We start from the raw sequence: 10,317 nt of genomic DNA, 5'->3' as shown, positions 1-10,317 counted from the left end.
ACGCTCTTACGGAAGGGTCCACGGTCTCAGTAGGACGGTGCATGGGCAAGGACAACAGCACACCTTGTAAAACACGCTCTTACGGAAGGGTCCACGGTCTCAGTAGGACGGTGCATGGGCAAGGACAACAGCACACCTTGTAAAACACGCTGGGTTCTGACTTAGCTGCTTTCTTGGTCAAACAGCATCCGACATGGCTCTCCTGTCTCATGATATCTATGTTTGTGCCCATTTAAATGTGAAATCGAAAAGAACAGGACAGTCCTGGGGGTGCGGGGAGGTTACTTTAAAGGAGGATGTGAGGGATCGGAGGAAGAGTGTCACCCTGGCCTTCCATAAGCCCTGGATTCAATCCCCACTACTGATAAAGGAACATTGTATTTTAAGGCCAGGTGCGGTGGTGCATACTTGTAACCCCAGTGCTTGGGAGATGGAGACAGGATGGATGATCAGGAGGGTAATCTCAGTAGCTACACAGTGAGTTTGGGGCTAGCTTTGGCTACATGAGACCCTGTCTCCAAAAAAACAAAACCAGTCATGCAAAAAAAGAGGGGGGTGGGTTAGCGGCTAAAAGTGGTTCAGTTGCTACCAAGCGTGATGATTTAAGTTCGATTCCTGGTGAAGGAGAAAACTGACTCCAAGGCTTCTGGCCCAACACATCCCCCAGTGAGTAAATAAATGATATAACTTTAAAATTTAAAAACAAAAAGGACATGTTAAGCACTGTTCAAAATAGACTTACTAGAGAAACAAGGAAGAAGATAGAGAAGGCTGTGAGGAAGATTCCGCCCTCCGCAGTGACCTGGTCAAGGCAGAGGCCATGCTGAACCCCAAGATCCCAGCCCCATTAACCGACTTTGAAGCTTTGAGGGAGGCCACTACTCACAATGCCTCTGTTTCCCTACTTGTCCCACAGGCAGAGAATCACTCCACCCCCGAGGCTGGAAGGTCAAAACCCTTTAGGATGCTAAGGGCAGAGGGGAACACGCACGCACGCACGCAAGCAAACAGACGAGGCTGCGGCCGGCTCTTTTCTGTGGGCGCTGCTGATCCACTTTCTGTTGATCCACACACAAGCACAGCAGCTTGTGGCCAGCTCAGGCAGCAAGGAAAACACACCACAGGAGTCTTCCGAGTGTGCAGAGCCACGTGCTGATATTGTTTCTCCAGCATTAGCCGGGGGCAGAGAGTCTACAAAGGGCTCCTTTGTGTATCTCTCTAATCTGCCAGTGTTTCCTCTTCAAGGACGAAATACAGCTCACTGTGCATTTCGGGTTTTCTTAAAGGATAGCGGTGTTTCTAGAGTTAGCGGTCCTCACCGTTCATGGGGATGTGCACAGAGGGAAAACCAGGCACCCCGGGCTCCTCATTGCATAGCTCAGGTAAGGCCACTCCAACCAGTTTCTGGATTCCGTCCGTTCTGTTTGGTTTGTGGTACAACACAGGCTGTTGATCTGTATGGGTTTAACCAGAAGGACCAAAAAATGACTATGTAAATTCATGATTGCTTCTGGGAAACAGGAATACTGGGGATCCTCTGGGCGTGATGAACTAGAACTCCTCCCTCCTTCCCTCCCTCCCTGCCTCCTTCTTTCCCCCTCCCTTCCTTCTCTCCTTCTGCCTTCTCTGCTAGTCCTGGGGATCGAACTTAAGGCCTCCTGCACGACGGGTAAGTACTCTACCACTTGAGCTACGACCCCAGGACTCTCCTTTGAGGCCCGTCATTTACATTTATTATACACCGACTTTATTCCTGGGCCTCGTGTTCCTCTGGGATGTCCTTTGCTTCCATGTCACCTCCTCTTCTAGCACAGGAGCAGTCTGTCCTTTTCAGCGAAGATCATCTCAATGGGGCAGCAGTGTCCACATATGAAGGGATGCTGGCCACAGGCTCTGTGAGGATGGGGCCCACAGTGGGGGCTTTGTTTGCCTGGGTTTGCTCAGTACTGAAGACTCTGTAGTAGTTCCAGTGGGTGTCCGAGAGAGAGAGAGAGAGAGAGAGAGAGAGAGAGAGAGAGAGAGAGAGAGAGAGATCTGTAGTAAGCCTGTGAGATCGCTGTCACTCTGCATTCTTACACAGCGACCTAGTGCTCTCTTGGGCTCCTGGAGTGCTGGGTTCTGTGCCAGCTGGGCTATCCGGTCTGCTGGCCTGCTGCACCTGTTCAGCGTGTTGTGACCATAGGTGACACGCTGGCTCTCGGGCATTTGTTGGATTGCTGGACACGAGTACTTTAGTGGCCTGGGCAGTTCCCAGTATTCTTAAGGGGGTGGTTTAAATTTCTCGGTACTTACGGCAGTGTGGGGTTCTCTAGGGCAAAGGCTATGCCAGTGCAAGGACTGGAAGTTATTAACAATGATCATCAATCAAGGAAGGCAGGAGAGCAGAAGGGAGAGAAGGGGGACAAGGATGCAGCAGAGAGCGCTTCCTGTTTAGTTTGCAGAACTCTGTCTGCAGGAGCTGGGGCGGTTAGGGACTCCAGGGTCACTGTGCATGCTTGGAACTGAGGGTGAAGCCCAAGCATCTTTCTGTGGCCTGCATTTCACTCCAGATCGGAAGAAACGGCCATCACTTTCTTACTAAAGCACACGCATACAGGGCATTGGGGAGGTGACAGAGGTCAGGTGGGCTGGGGGTGTGGAGACTAGCCACGGTTAGATACTTGCCTGGCTGGTATCGACGGGACTCCATCTTGGGCCTGCTTCCCCCCCCCCCCCCGCCATGGTGCCCTCTTTCTGGTCAGTCTGGATGCAGGTGGCCTGTCTTTACAGTGGATTTTCTGAGCCACTGCCCTTTGCCTCTCATGGTTCTTAATCAGCAACTTCTATGGCACTTTCCTTTGTGATTGGCAGGGACGCCATATAGCCCACCTTCTGTCCTCTCCTGGTGGGCTCTCAGGGGGCAGAGTGAGCATTGCCTTCAGCTGCTGAACAGCCTGGTATATAATAGGATCGAATAAACCCTTGATGGATGAATGGGAAGGCGACGAGGGCTCTGCCACCCAGCTCCACCCCGGCCCCTGCCCTCTTTTTCGGAGTGACAAGGCTTGGCCTAGCATTTCCTGAAGTAAGATGAGAAGCAGAAAGCTCAAGTCCCTCCTTTTTTTAGATGCATTTCTGCCTGGACATTGCACACGCAGACAGGAAGCTCTCCTGTCAACACTGAACGAAAGAGAAGCCATTTTGACAGGTCTAAATGGAAAGTAAACTGTCTATTGATCTGATTTGCCTTTCTCATGAGGGACGCGGGGGAAATAATGACTTTTGGTAGCTTGTTTTTCTAGTGGTGCCAGCCCCTGTGTATCCCTGACAAAACGAAAATGTCGATGGAGAACGAAAAGAGAGCTCTCAAATAATCAAATTAAATCGTTATCGTGTGCTGTTTCTTAAGGACAGCACGTTATCTGAATATCAATATGGGACAATCAAGTTACTAGACAGATTTTTCTAATTCCCTGAATCGTACAGTGGCATAAGGCTCAGGGAGAGGAGTCTTGGGTTGTCTTGGACATTGCGTCTTGATAAACAGTCTTTACAAGTTGGCACACCCTGTGTTGTGACCACGTGGAGTCCCACCCATGTTTTTGTGACCACGGTGTACTGGGGCCAGGGTCAGACCACTGCTGGCTTTCTCGGGGCTTCCAGTGACCGCTGCTAGTTTCAGCTCCAATTTCCCTGGTGGCTTTGAGCAGAAAACGAAGCAATGCAGAAAGAGAGAGGACATTATACTCTATCAAATGTCTTTAATTTGGATATAGGGTAACAGCAGAAAGAAGGGATTCTTAACAGGGTACCAGCTGGGGCTGGAGGCTTGGCACAGTGGCAGAAGGCTTGCTAATCACAGGCGAGGACAGGGTTCCTCTGTGTCTGGGTGCGCAGGGGTGGAGATTTCTTTTTCTGGTCTGCAATATGCGGTCACAGTGCACACAGCCCAGGCTTCCCTCCACTGCGTTCCTCTGCCCCTGGTATAATCCCGTCCAGTACTAAATGTCCAGCATCCGGACGATGCCTTTAAAAATCCATTCCTACTCTCGCAGATGTCTCTGAACAGATTAAAGTTAATTTGGAAGACCTGAACTTGCAAATCCACAGGATTTCTGATTTCATGTAGACATACCTTGATTCCTGTGACTGCCTCCTAGGTTCAGGTGGGTGGGGGAGGAGGAGGCACCACTCTGCACCCCAGAGGTACCCCTCCCCCTGTGCCATCCACTCGACCCGTCTCTCCACATCCTCTGTGCTATTTCTATCCTTGCCCTATTGAAACTGCACCTCAAAGGTCAACTGTGGTATTCTCAAAACCAGAGAGGGTTTTGTTGTATCTCCATTTTTCTTTACTCCGGACCATCGATTTTCCTTTCTCCCCCTCTGATGTGCTTATGTGGTTTATATTTATCCCCCTATCTATCACCTAACGCATAGCAGCATCCCTGACGGGAATCCAAGCCCTAGGATGGGCATGCCTGTAGTGGGGTTCTCACTCTGCCACTAACTGTATAAAAATGAGGAGAACAGGAGGTATTGTTCCCTTGGTTTGGTGTCAAAATTAAATAGATTAATCGAAGTAATATTTACTTTAAGGCTTAGCATGAGGAAGTATCCATGAACGTTACCTGTTAGCAAAACAGGCCCTCAAATCTGTGTAAACAACCGCCTCCCTCTTAGCCCTGCCTTTTAAAGGCCATTTTGCACTCCTCATCCCACACAGGGCCAGTCAATAAATATTTGCATCAGTTAGAGTCAGGCACATGGTGGCAGAGTTCAGGGAAGGAGAAGCGACAACGTGGGAGGCTCCAGAAGGCTGCAGGAGTGGTAGAAGCCTCGTTGTTCAGTTTTTAACTAATAACTGATTTAAGTTGTTGAGTGTTTGAATCGCTCCTTTCCGGACATATGGCGTTGATTGAGCAAGAGGTGGCATTAGCAGTTAAAATACTTGTTAGTGCGACAGTCAGTTACAAGTCTGCAAGATTAAATTCTGCTCTAACTGGATTATGTGGGGAGAGGCGACCAGAGCCCTGGAAGCCTTGACTGAAAGAACGGCGCCATCTACTGGCGATATGGAGAAATGACCCCGGGCGGTGCGGGTCTTGGTTGGGGGTTAAAAGTCCTCAGAATTGCCATTCTTTCTGCAGAAACTGTGGGCGGGACTGGACAGGAGGAATTAAAAAGGGCGGGCAAGCCGCCGTAAGAGATGCTTCTGTAATGTAGAGGCGGAAAGAGCACAGCACCTTGGGCGAGCGACAACCTTGTGGGTGGCATCATTGGAGAGCAGTCCCCTCCGTGTCTTGTCCGCCGCCCCCCACGCCCAAGCCTCACCACCTCGTACTCACGGATTCCCCTCTCCTATTGGTTTCACTTTCCCATTCTCTGCTGGCTCCAAATTCCAAGACGACCCTTCTTCACCTTCTGGTTCCTCTTTTTGTATGGAAGGGAGCTAGGACTGGGAAAATCGCGCTGAGTCACCACATTTGGCGGCAAGTCCAGAAGAGCTGGAAGAGAGTGCCTCCTGAGGGGCCACAGGCCAGCCTCCACCCCTCCAACAGCAGCCAGGTAAGGTGACTGCAGATGTCTCAACCCTCCCTGAGCAGATGTGCAGGCGCCCTGGTTCCCACATCATCCTGGAATGTGCTCTGGCCACTGGCGTTGGAGGGAATTGAATCCCAAGAATGTTGCTACTAGTGATGTTTCCTTTGGAAGATGAAAATGGATCATAACACACCTGGAAGCCATTTATTATGTTTTTCTATTAAAAGACTATGCAAATCGGTCAGTAGCCTTGTGTTTTAGCAGAGTTTTAGTGTAGGAAGGCCTGAGGGAAAATATGGATGCTTCAGACGAAAGTGTCTGCACCCTCGGTCAGCTCACAGGGAGTTGGTTGTCTAGTTTTGAGGTTCTGATGGTGACTACATACAGACTGTGAGTCAGCAGAGGTGCTGCACAGCCTTGGTCCCCAGATTCTGAGAGAGACTGGGACAGAACAGTTGCAAGTTCAAGGACAGTCAGGAAGTTAAAAAGCTAAAAAAAAAAAAAAAAAAAAAAGAATTATTTTTTTGTTTGTTTGTTTTGAGAAAAAAGGAGTAGGGGTTTCAGAATTTTGAATTCAATTGCCGGTTGAGTTTGGATGAGCTATTTTGTCATATCCTGAGCCCCAGGGTTTTAGTTTTTTCTCTAAAAGGAAGAAAACGAAGCCTGCCTGTCAATAAAATGTGGAAATTAAATGAAATACAGTAAGAATTCTTTTATCTGAGCTGATGGGGCTGGATTTAGTTAATAAAGAAGTTGGTTAGAGACTCATGAAAGCTAATGCCGCCAATATGTCCCCTGAAGTACAAGCTTCCTACTAATTCAAGGTGTCCTTTTCTTTTAATATTGATCTACTAGCTGACTTTTTGAGTTGTTTTCTTATGCGGACCACACGTGTAATGCCATGCAATTCTTAGCTCTGATTTGTTTTACTCTAGCAAGAACTTAAACTTTCTAAGTTACCTGCAACATCATTTCAATTCAAAAAGTCACGCCAGTAGGCACGATTTTCCTCAAACTTTGTCTGTCTGTACACAGCGATATTTTAACCACTTCCCATCGTGAAGTTGTCCTAGATCATCTAACCTGGCTTTCAGGGAGCGATTTCCTCTCCTTGTATACTCGGCTGCTTTGAGGTGTTTGATCCCTTGCATGCCAATAAATAATTAAGTAAACGAATTAATTTCACGGTTGCAGTAACGGGTGCAGCTGTGAACTGCTTCTTGGAAAGCACGCTCCCCCCATGGAGCAGCAGTAGTGAGCAGTGTCACCCTTGCAGTGGGTGACAAAGTTCGCTTGGGGCCCAGAGAATCACAGTTAACCTTCAGCCCCTGTCAAACAGATGGATTTAGGACTTCCCCGCACTTAAAGTGCTTGACCTAATGCCTCGCCAACAGAAGCGCCTCTCCTACCGTCTGCAGCTATTTATCATAGCTAATGAGTTCGGAGTTCGAAGGGGAGTTCGAAATCTAGCAGTTTTCCCTATCATTTTATAGACGAGGAAAAAAAATACAACTGTAAACTGGGTCTTCATAAAATGTCTCGTGGCTTCAGCATGCGGACAGGTGTTCATCATGAAGCTAATGCTTGCCTCTCAGGGAGTTATGCTGGTGAAGGTGTTGGAACAGTGCTGGGAAGGCTTCTAGTTCCCCATCCTTGGCTTTTCTGTATGACTAGACAGAACCACGGTGTTGATGGCCCCTTGGGGGTAGCGAAAACCTTGACCCTGGGTGTGGGCACACACCGGGGACATATCCAGAGGTGGTGGGCTGCATTAAGCCGTGTTTAAAAGGGATAAAACAAGTGTCAGCCAGACTCTTGTCTTCAGCTTGAGGTGTCCGGACCGCCTCCTCCTCGGACCCCTAGCCCAGGTCTCACTAAGCTCAATGGTAGAGCCTACCTCTAGTCGGCAATGGCTGTGAAGAGCAAAGTGACCAGGACTCTGTCCTGCATTCATTGGCAGTTTGTTTACTGTGTTCCTTTCAGACAGCTTGTGTTGTCTCAGGTGGAGATAACTCTTGGGTTTTGATTGGGTGGGGTGTAAAGGTCACAGCTCCTGGAAGGAAGCCACTGGCACCGAGGGCGCTGCTGACACCGGGGCTTGTGCGATACCTTTAACTCTGAGTTTGCTTTGCTTACTTATCTGTCTTTAGTTTTTGAGGCAAGGGATTATTCTGGAGCCTAGACCTCTCTGGGACTCGTGGCCTTTCCGCTTTTGCCATCTGAAAGCTTCGAGGGTAAGTGTGCACCACCATACCCTGTTTGCTTCTTCTTCTTATTTGTTCTTATTTCATTTGTTTTGAGACGGAGTCTCTCTGTGTAGCCTGGGATGGTGCCCTGGAGCTCACTATGTAGTCTAGCCTGGCCTTGAACTTGCCCTCCTCCTGCCTCTGTCTCTTGAGGGCTGGGATTACAGATGTCGGTTTGCTTTTAAAGGAAATTTTAATAATGGCATTCTGCCTGGACAGGATAACTCATACCATTAATCCCAGTACCAAGGAGAATGAGGTAGGGGGATCTCAAGTTTGAAGCTGGCTTGTACTACTTAGCTAGCTGAAGGCCAGCCTGAGCTATATCTTGAGACTTGCTTTTTAAAAACAGAGGGTTGGGGCTATAGGCCAGTGGTAGAATTCGTGTCCAGCATGTACAAACCCCTGCACTTGGTCTCCAGTATTGGGAGGGGAGAAAAAGCATCCTAGAATCTAAGATCACTGCATGCTAAGATCATGCTTTTTTACTGGGCTACACCCTCAAGCCCCGGACTGATTTTAATTTTATCTTCACAATTATCTTAGTTCATGTCTTTTGCTAATACCAAAGCACCAGAGACGGGATAAGTAATAGATTTGGGCTCTCCTTTCTGGTTTACAATTAAAGGACCCCATCAGTGGATCATTTTCTTACTGACAGGGTCCTGAAGCTTTGCAGAAACATCCCCGGTGAGAGATCAGCTCAACAAAATGGATTCTACAACAGACTCACCATTGTGATAAGTTTAACTCATTGGTCCTTTGATCACATGAATGGTTTGCTAGTGAGGGCAGAGGCTGAGTCGGCTCATAGTGAGCGTTAAATTTCAGTGTGAGTCTGGAGTGGCTAAACCGTGTTCAGACCATAGCAACTGTGAACTTCAGTGTGTAACACATGCTGCAATTCCTCAAGGATCAACTTTCCCCTCTCTCAGAACATGACCCAAGCCCTTCTGCAACTTCTGGGGTCTCTCCTGAGGTATGGCCTCCATTCCAGGGAGCATGCCAATCTTGGGGTTGTTAGTTCAGAGATTCGTGTACACTAGTGTTTGCTTAGTGATACCAAGAGTCTCGGACAGAAAATGTGACACTCAGGCCCTTGGCTGCCTGAGATGCTGGCCCAGCAATTCTGAAGTGGGCCTTGGGTCTGACAAGCCCCAGAAATGCTGGTGCGGAAGGCTCCCCTATCAGTGTGGAAACCACTTTTAAGCTTGAATTCTAGATCAAGACATGCTCTGGATGGCGGTCTGCCTGCTGACAGGAGATTGTAGCTCTGGTCTCATGAGGGGAAACAGGGAATACTGGAGAGGGTTTGCTAGAACAAGGGGCAAGCTAGGGCAGCACCTGTGAGTGCCTCTCTATGCACAGGTGCTGTGTCTTCCAAGAGCGGTCACACAACTTTCCTTCACTTTGCCCTGCTGGGGAACATTCCTTGACTTTGAATTCTAGTCCTGCCTGTTAGGACCAGGGCTGCTGCTTGGTTTCTGAAGCTGGGGGAGGCCACCTTAGCTGGCTAGCGTTCTCTGTGTCCCAGTTGCTCTTGCAAAAAGAAGTTGTGCATAAGAAACAAGGAATAGCTTGTTTTCTTGCGCAGTGGAGAGTAGCCCAGTAATGCTTTATTTTGCCATGGGACACAGATGCCAACTACTCCACAATGAGGCTCATGGTCTCCTCACTGCACAGCCCCAGCCTATCAGATTCGTGCTCTTTCAAGTTACCAGTAACCTGTCTTTGTCAGGAATCTGTTGACACTGACCCAGAGTGTCCTACCCAAGGAGAAACAGGGTCTAGTCAAACCCCACGGACAACCACACATTTCTTTTGTTGTTTTCTGCTTTGGCTCAGTATGGTTCTGCAAGTCCTACATTCTGGAGGGACAGCCTTTCAATGCTGCGGTTTCTTTCTTGCAGGATGGTGGTTGTAGAGTGTGCCACCCCCCCCCCCCCGGCCAGTGGTAGCTCAGTACCACCCGGGAGTTGACTAGAAATACAGATTACTAGGCTACCTGCCTGCTCTAGTGCACAAATCAGGAACTCTGAGGACTGGTCCTGGAATGTGTGTGTTCTAATAAGTTCCCCCAGGCAGTTCTGATGTATGCTCACACGTGAGAACCGCTGAACAATGTGAAATCCTGGGTGTGTGTGGGGGTGTGTGTGTATGTGTGGTGTGTGTGGTGTGTGTGTGGTGTATGTATGTGTGGTGTATGTGTGGTGTGTGGTGTGTGGTGTGTGGTGTGTGTGTGTGTGTGTGGTGTGTGTGTGTGGTGTGTGTGTGTGGTGTGTGTGTGTGGTGTGTTTTGTGTGCGCACGTGTGTGCACATGCACGCCTGCCTGCCCGTGGAGGTCAGAAGTTGACATTAGGGGTCTTCAGTTGCTTGCTACCTATTTTTTGAGACAGGGCTTTTCATTGAACCTGGAACTCACAATTTGGTTAAATTGGTTGGCTAGCTAGCCCCAGGGAATCCTCTTCTTTCTGCCTCCCGAATCCTGGGATGACAAGGGTGTTCTGCCATGCCTGGCTTTTCTGTGGGTGCTGGTATGACTAGAGG

General features: G+C 48.9%; 1 protein-coding gene across 7 annotated transcripts in view; it reads left to right on the top strand.

The window, feature by feature from the left end:
• Positions 1-1,228: 1,228 nt before the first annotated feature.
• Positions 1,229-10,317, top strand: part of Mro (maestro) — a 19,786-nt gene continuing 10,697 nt past the window's right edge. The window contains exons 1-3 of one of the 7 annotated variants that reach the window (XM_075968323.1): positions 1,232-1,382; positions 5,428-5,547; positions 7,674-7,757. The gene's annotated coding sequence lies outside the window, so the exon portion shown is untranslated. Of the gene's footprint in view, positions 1,383-5,047; positions 5,548-7,673; positions 7,758-10,317 lie in introns of those variants that run through there. The other 6 variants (XM_075968322.1, XM_075968326.1, XM_075968329.1 and 3 more) reach the window with 6 other exon arrangements.

This window comes from Microtus pennsylvanicus, chromosome 4 (assembly GCF_037038515.1).
Source record: "Microtus pennsylvanicus isolate mMicPen1 chromosome 4, mMicPen1.hap1, whole genome shotgun sequence".
In the NCBI taxonomy this organism is placed as follows: Eukaryota; Metazoa; Chordata; class Mammalia; order Rodentia; family Cricetidae; genus Microtus; species Microtus pennsylvanicus.
Note: the sequence above shows the minus strand (reverse complement) of the source record. Positions and strands in the feature narration are given on the sequence as shown.